Here is an 8435-nt window from a genome sequence, read left to right as displayed (position 1 = left end):
GGCTTGTTCACTCAGGTGTTTTAAGCCATCCAGCGAACATATATACCAGGCAGTCTTGCAGGGGACAAAACGTAAGCAGAAGTCCACCTCAGAGGACTAAAACTTGCCTCGTCGAGGCGAGAACAATTGTCCTGAGCAATGGCTGTTCGCTTAGCTGAAACGGGCAGAGAGCACGCGTGCCCATCGAATGGCTTAACCGTGGCACCACAGTCGGGCTGCTAGGCTCCCTGTTCGTTTTACTCGCGGGAGGGATGTCAAACTTCACCCTCCTTATCCCATAATGAACCGAATCCCCCGGCAGAGCAGGAGGGCTGGTCTCGCACAGCTGCACGCCTGTGCGGAGGCGGGTGGGCTCCTGCCGTGCCCGGCTTGCCCTGCGAGGGATTCACCACCCAGGCAGCTCACTGCAGTCGGGGAGCACCCCAGAGTTAAAGCTGGCAAAGCTGCTGCGTCCGTCCCCTGAGAGACTTCCCTGGAAGGCTTAATCCTCTCCCTTCGTGAAAGAATTACTTGCGTTGGCAGCGTGTGCTACTGACTAGTATCACAACGTTTTTTCTGAGCAGTTGCTTTTTTTTCAGTCTGAAACAGTTACTATAAAACGTGTTCCGTGGGCAGTGTTGAAGCTCTACAGGTGTTAAACATGCAGGTAAAATATTAAAGATTAAAAAACCCCCTTTCTCTGCATTATATTTGCTTTAGGCTTTTATATTAAAAAAACCCAAACAAAACCCTTCACAAAGATGGAAAAATGCAAGCAATGTCCTCTTTAAAGCCTTTGTGTATACATACATCCACACACGCACACTTTTTTCCCTTGGCAAATGGGCCTGTGTCAGAACACACACAGTGGGATGCGAGACAGTCATTAATTGTGTTTTGTGTGCATGCAAGCGGTTCTTTGAAAGTGTAAGCTGCTGGGTGAGAGGCCTTGGAGCCACATGAAACGGCTGCACCTTCGGGGCAGAGCCAGCCCCAGGCTGCTTTCCAGTGTTTTGTTTTGTTTTGTTTTGTTTTTTTCTTTTTGGCTGGGGCTGTATCATGAAGGGAAGGTGGTGTGCCGCCTTCGAGATGAAATGGTGAAAGCTCTGTGTCTTCGGGAGATCCTTGCTTTCCTCCTGAAGTTGCATCCCGGCGAGGATGCTGTGAATTTTACCCCTGTGAGAATTGAAAAGGAAAACCACCCCAAAATGTCCATCCCCCTTGCCAGCCGTGCTGCTGATACTGGGCTTGTCTTGGGTGGGGGCTCAGCGCAGCAGTTAGGAGGTAGCTCCAGAAAGGGACCTGAAGCAGCAGCCGCCCCTGCCCGAGGAGCGGTGAGCCAGGGCAGTGGCAGGGCACGGGGGTACGAGCATGGAGCCACCCAGCCCCGTGTTGCTTCTCTTTCAGATTTCCCTCACGTGGAAGAGGAAGATGGCTCTGCCTTTCAGCGAGCTCAGGGGCCGCGAGGAGTGCGAGGCGAGGGACGCCGAGGGTCTTGCCGCCAGCTGGTGGGATGGTCGGGAAGGGGCAGGTGCTGCAATCTGGAGAATTCCTCTAGAATCGCTTGGGACGAGCTGCTGTCCCCGCGTTGGGCACGAACAGCCCCGGTGCCGAGCCCCGGCGAGGGCTCCCCGTGTCACCTCTGGTGCGGCCGATGTGGTGCGCCGAAAGCACCGTCGGGGTCGCGCAGGCTGCGCAAGGCTCCCTGCTGCTGCCGGGGTGAAGCCGAGCCCCGGGGAGGGAATTCCTCGAGCCGCTGAGTGCTCGCTGGCCCCGCGTAGTGTGCTCGGTGCTCTCGTGGTCCCCCGGGAGCACAGGGCGGTGGGGAACGTCGGTGCTTTCCCTGCGACTCCAGCCCCGGCAACCTTCCTGCCCGTCCCAGCCCTGATCGTAGCGCTGCCTCGGCCGCCAGCCCCTCTGCCCCGGGTGGGTGGTGTCAGAGCCAAAGGAGAACCAGCCAGGTGGCTTTTGAAAGCGGCTCGCACCCCTGAGATGTGACTTAGCAGCAGCTAAGATTATGGGGTATGTTAATATATAATTAATGGTAATGATGCGGATGGTGGGTTATTACAGAGCAGCTGCCGGTGTTAGCAGCGTGTGCGTGAGCTCTTGGGGAGAGATTTGCGAGCGGGTCTGTCCAGTCATGTCATCGCCGTTCGTGAAGGGTGTGGGATGAGATGAGTCCTGGGCTGAGTCCCCTTCCTCCGTGCACGGGGCACAGCCGGCCCCCGCTCGCCGGGGCAGGGCTCTCCAGGGGTGCTTTTTGGTGCATTTAACCGGGGGATGCAGGCAGGAGTGTCAGGCCTGTGAGGTGGAGGGAGAGGCTGTGGCTCTGCGCTGCTGGCCGCTCTGGGAGGAACTGGGTCACCCTGGCCGGGGGGGGCTGCGAGGGGCAGCCAGGAGGGTGGGTGCCCTGGGACGGGGCTTGCGGGGCTGCGGAGGGAAGGCGAGCGTGCCTGCTGCGGCCTGGCCACCCCTCTGGGGGGCTGCGGGGTGACGGGGTGGGGGGGGTGGGGGAGGTGGGTTCAAAGCAGCAGAGGTTGCAGGATGCAACATGCTTGGGGGGGGGGGGGGGTGGGGAGTACCCACGCACTGGGGTGCTGGGCCCAGCACGCGGAGGCTCTCCGCCCACGGCTGGGTTGGGAGTTTTTCCCCAAAACAGCTTTTCCCACACCGAAACAATTTGGCAAATTGACCCCAAATTGGGGCTGGCACCGCGGCATTAGGTGAATCAGGGTTTCTTTGGGGAGTGTGCCTGGGATGGGTTCACGCAGGCTCCTCTCCTGGCATGCTGCTTCCCCAGGATCCCTGTCTGTCGGTCCGGCCGACACGCCGATCCCTCTGAGCTTGGCCAGGGGCAGCCGTCAGATGGGGGGGACACCTCACTCGGTGGGGCAAGCGTGTTTGAGGGGCAAGAGGCAGTGGACTGAGGAGCTGATCCCCAGGGCTTTATGTCTTGCACGGCTTCTCCTCGCCACTCATCCCTCTGGGAGATGGGAGATGGTGGAGCACGGGGCAGTGACTGAATCAGGGGAGTTTGCTCTGATGCGGTGGCGGAAGCCCCTGGGGTTGAAGATCCTCCTGGTTGGTGTTGGAGGGGCTTGCTGCAAGGGTGGCTCCGGAGGGGCCTCGCTCAGCTGGAGCTCAGCTTTGCTCACCAGTTCTTGTGATGAAGGAGCGATGCCAGAAGGGCAGGCTGGAGAGCAGGTGTTTTCAAATCCACTTTTCCAGGAGAGGAGGTTAGAAGTTGAGTTTTTCCCTTGGCCAGATCCTGCTTTGACACAAGATCTGCCTTGGAGCCTAGGCATGGGGTTGGTGGGAGTGCTTGTGTTTGAGGGCCTTATTACAATCTTAGGGCTCTATATGAAACTTGCTTTTCTGAAAACATCAGTATCGTTGCTGAAGCCACTTGTACAAACTGTCCCCATGCAGCCTCACATTTAGCATTTGATGCTCTTTGGCATCTGCCCTTTTAACACCCAGTCAGTAGCTAGGGAGCATCTGATTTATTTTACCAATTGCAATCCCCGTTGAACAAGACTTGTGTTAGGCTGAATTCTTTTTCATCCATTAGATACCACCTTCTTCTGTAGACACCCTCCTGTAGACACCTTTCTAGCCCTCCCCCAGCAGGACCCATGGGGACCCACCTGCCCAGGGTGATGCCACATGCTGAGCGCCCCGGCAGCCAGCGGGACCCCGGCTCCACCTCCTGCAGCAGCCCCTGCTGCCACCCTCGCCCATCCCCTCCTGGCTCTCACCCCTCCCCGCTCTCGCCAAGTGCAGTTTGGAGCAGCCTTGAGGTGGTTTCTGAAAGCCCGGACTTCAAAGGCAGCAATCAGCTGGGTGCTGGGACAGGATGGGGTGTAATTAGAGCCCTGCTCAGAGGACGATCAAGGGGGATAACTCGTCCTCCTGGTGCACGGTCCTTCCGCATGACCTCCTGCTCCCCGGCGTGGGGCCCTGCTGCCAGCAAAGGCTTGCTCGCCTCGCTGCGTGGGCTCCACGGGTGGAGGGGAGGGTGGGCCAGCTTCCCTGGGACAGCCTGCTCCGTCTTTCTCCACCCTGAGCCATGGCCCGGGATCGCCCCTTCCCTGGCGCGGGCGTTGCGCCTTGAGAGGTTATGGGGAGATGGGTGTCCATGCCTGAGCATCTCGGGGACGCCCAGCAAGGCGGGGGGAGAGCTGAGTGGGGCTGGAGCTGCGGTGTGTGGGCTCCGTCCCTCTCTCCATGCTAGGGGGGACCAGGCTCTGAGGATTTGGGTGTCAGGTACCTGGGGATGGGGGCCGTGTCCCTGCCGGCGTCTGCACAGCTCCGAGTGCAGCGGGGCTGCGGTGCCGCAGCTGGAGTGGCTGGGCAGCAGCACCCCGCTGGAGGAACCGGCCGAAGAAAGGCTTGGGAAACAATAGCAATTGTTCTCTGCCTTTGTTCCCTTCCCTCCCCAGATGGCAGAGGAGATGGAGCCGCGCTCGGCTGCTGGCGGGTGGGCAGCAGGAGCGTGGCTGCCTCTGCTCTCGCCTTGGCACCCAGGGAGCTCGCCTCGCGCGCCGGCCGCGCTGCCGCCCGCCACCCTCCCGCTCCCGCCGGCTCCTCCAGAGCCTGAATCATCACTAATAGAATAATAAGAGCTCTACATTGTCATATGGACGAGCAATAAAATTGGCCCGCGATTCTCTCTGTCACGGGGCAAGAGGTTTTCCCGTGGCTGCAGAGCAAAGCAGCGCTAATGGCTTCTTTTCTTTGCTGCGGGGACACTCAGCCTGCCCGTGCCCCAGGCAGCGCAGCCTGGCAGGGGGGAGGACCTGGCCCCAGCCCTGAGTGCAGGCAGCAGATTTGCTGCCTGTGCTGGGGGAGCTCTGGCTGGCAGAGGGGCATGCGATGCCCGCACCTTTCCCTGATATCCCGGGGGGTCTGAGGTGGGCTTCAGCTGGGAGAGAAGGTGCTGGCTGAGCCCTAACTGGATTATTTTTGGTCCAGGCAGCGCTGTGCATCCCCTCCTCTATACCTGCTGGTCCTTGATGGGCCCCGGCGTGTGGGGGCAAGTCCCCGGGTTTCCCTGCTGTGGCTTTTCCTGTCATTTACCACCATCCGCCTGCTTCGAGCTGGAGCACGCGGTCACTGCCCGGATCAAGGGGCTGGAAGGCGAACGCGGACGGTTTCCCACAGGGCTGCCGGGAGAGATTCCTCGCCGCATGGGGAGTGGCTGTCCCCATCCCAGAGCCAGCCCCGGGGCTCAGGCGTTACCCCAAGGCAGCCTGCACTTGATGTGGCACTTGGCACGGGGGGGTTTGTTCGGCCAAGCTTCACGGTTCCCCACGCAGAGCCCTCAGGTTTGCATATTCAGCCTGGCGAGCTGCTGCTGCTGCCAGAGGAAGGCTTAGAGGTTTGCGAAAACCCTTCCCTTTCTCCCCTCTCCACTTGCAAGCGCGTGCTATGCAAACCCCCCGGCGTCTTCAGGCAAGTGCCATCGCTGAAGAAGTGCAGAGCTGGGAGCAGGCTGGGGTGGGCATGGGCGCCCCGGGGACTTTCCAGCAGTAAGCATTAAACGGGAACATTGCCTCCTTCCTCTTGGGCTTCCGAGCTCTGTTTATTCCCTTTGCGGAGAGATTTTCGCTGAGCTCAAAGGCAAGCAGAGATTTCACATGGCAGTTGGAGCAGGGAGTCCAGGCGGCGCTCCTGGGTCTCCTGCAACACCGCCGATTGACATGTTGGCCCCCCTGTTGCTCTTTGGCCTCCGTGTAGACATAAGACCTACAGAAAATACCCAGGAGGACCATTTCCATAGTTTGCATGCTCGTGGGTGCTTGGGTTTGATGCCATACGGAGTCACCTTGCTGGAAAGTGGTGATTGCAGGGAAAGGCCAGGGGTCCCGTGGCTGTGAGGAGGTGGCTCGGCCTCTTGCAAGAAGTTTGGCTGCACTGCGTGGAGGTGGCAAAAAGAAAAAAAAAAAAAGCGTTGTCACCGAGGGGCAGGCAGTGGGAAAGGGCTGCTCGTCATGTGCAGGGGAGAAGTAAGGGGAGATGTGGCTGCTGGGTGCTGCCAAGCCCCGTCCTGAGCAGTTCTGGTGCAGAAGCGGAGTCTTAAAGCCTGCCTTTTTTGCTTGTACTGGCGAAAGTTAAGTGACTGCTGGTTGGAGCGCTTTCAAAGCCTGCCAGCCCAGCTGCCATGTGTCCTCCAAATGCGGGGCAGGATGCTCGGCTCAGTCCCAGCTGCCTGCGAAGGGACCCTGGGCTGCAGGTCACCAGCCCTGACTGCTGCCCATGGCCAAAGCCCCGGGGAGCCCTGCCGGGGTGGCAGCTCCCGGCTCCTTCATTTCCCAGGGCCATGGGGCTGGCAGCACCGGGGGGGGGGTGGGGTGGTGTGGGCACGGGGGGCTCTGGGACACGGGCGATGCTGGTGGCTCACCGCCGCCTGGCAGGGCTTGCTCCCGAAGGCAGCCCTGCGCCTGGGAAGCTGGCAGCAGGACTTGCAGCGTCGGGGCGGCTTTGTGCTTTTTTTTTTGGTGGCTTTCCTAAAAACGGTGCCTTTTGCATTCCTCCCAGGCCTTCGACAAAACTTTTCCTGGCAGAGCCTCTCCGAAACTTCTGCAAATTAAGTTTTGGAAAGGCGGTGGGTTTGAAGACGTTTACGCTTCTTGTACAACGCTGACAGGGTTCCTGGTGGAGAGATTTCTTGCCGGGACTCCAGCCTGTGTCAGTGGGTTGGGCTCAGGGAGCTGTTGTTTCTCCAGGAAACTTTTTCAGTTCCGCATGTTCAGCTTAGGAGAAAGAGCAGAGATGGCAAGGGAGGAGCCTCAGAAATGCCGGAGGATGGAGACCCCATCCCTCTCCATGGCACCATCCCAGGGAAGGTATCATTCCCAGCGCCCAACCTGAACTGGGATCTGGGGAACTGCGATTTGGAGCGTTGCTCTGAGAACAGCACCCCCCCACACACCCCCCCCCATCCCCTTCGCGACTGCCCCCCAAAAGGGCTGCTCCCATCCCTGCCGCTCCCACAGGTGCGACCAGCCCCGTGGGGGTGCGTGTGGCCATACCTGCGTGGTGTGGGGATGGGTGCTGCCTGCCGCCGGCTGCAGCCCACGCCGGGGACGCCCGTGGGGTGGGCAGTGCTTGTGTTGCTCTGCGCACGGTGCGTAGGGTCCCTCAAAGCTTTGCCATGGCCAGTGCCTGCGCGCGCGCTGCGTTTCAAAGGAGAAAGCTCTCGCAGATGTCAGGAATAAAGAACAAAATGAATAGGGCGTAACGAGCCCTGAGACATGGCTTTGTGTCTGCAAATAATAAGGAATGAGTTACAGTCTTGGAAGAGCAGGAACATTACCCTGTGTGCAGGGTCCAGCCTGTCCCTGGCGTTGATTAGGTGCCTTCCTCACACTGTCCTCTGCGTGGACGCTTTGCTTGAAATATATTGCCCACAGATGGGCTTCTCAACCTTTTCTAATACAGAGACGGCCAAACCTTTTTGGTGGAAATCCAGAGATCATTTTGTTCGGAGCCGCCACATGGTTTCATTTATGACCCATGAGAATTAGGCAAACGTCTTGCTGTTTGTCTCATTTAATTCATCCTCTTGTGCTTGCTTGTGCACATAGGAATGTGTGTGTGTGTGCTTAGAAACAATTTTGCAGACCACTTCCTACTGTTGTTGGGACATCGAGCAGGTCCTGGACCCTACATGTCAGCAGGCAGCGACGGGCCCCTCTCCTTGTTTCACATCACAGATCGGTTCCATGGGCAGGTCCTCCTGGGGAGGGAGAAAAGCACCAGGGACTGGCCAAGCTGCTGCAGCACCCTCTGCCATGCCGGGATCCCCAGTTCAAGGATGGAGAAAATCCTTGAGGACCATCAACATCCCCGTCCTCACCAGCAGACCATTCATTAACAGCGCGTGGCTGAAAAGCAGCCTGAGCCCACGGTGCTGGGCTGAGGACCGCCTGGGATCTCCTCCGTGCTCATCGATGGGGCTTCATTTCCTTCGCCTCCTGCCTGGAATTCCCCGCATTCCCCTGCTGCTGGAGAGGGCACCTGCGGCTGTGTCCTTGGGTCCAGAGATGCCCTGCCACTGACCAGCTTTTTGGCCGAGGAAACGCTCAAAAGCGGCTGCCGTCCCCTTTGGAAAAACCAGTCGCCCCAGCGTCCCCGGCAGGACTTTTCCCCCCTCCCTGGCAGGAGTTGCATGAGCTGCCCGGACTCTCGCAGAGCTGGGGCCGGCCTCGGCGGGAGGCTTCCCAAAATCCGCCCGCTTGCGCGAGTCCCCTGCTCGGGCCGGTGCTGCCAGCTCCCAAAGCCATCCTTAACTTGACACATGTGTGCGGCCCTGGGCAACGCGGCGGCTCTGATTCTCATTTGTGCCGCCCTACCCAGCGCCAACCTGCCGGGAGGCAGGGCCCTGCCAGCAGCCGGGCTCCGCGCCGCGCCGGCCTCCCTTCCGACCTCTCCGCCGGGCAGGGCTGCGC

This window comes from Tyto alba, unplaced genomic scaffold, assembly GCF_018691265.1.
Source record: "Tyto alba isolate M040663 unplaced genomic scaffold, T.alba_DEE_v4.0 Super-Scaffold_10, whole genome shotgun sequence".
In the NCBI taxonomy this organism is placed as follows: Eukaryota; Metazoa; Chordata; class Aves; order Strigiformes; family Tytonidae; genus Tyto; species Tyto alba.
This window is presented reverse-complemented; position numbering follows the sequence as displayed.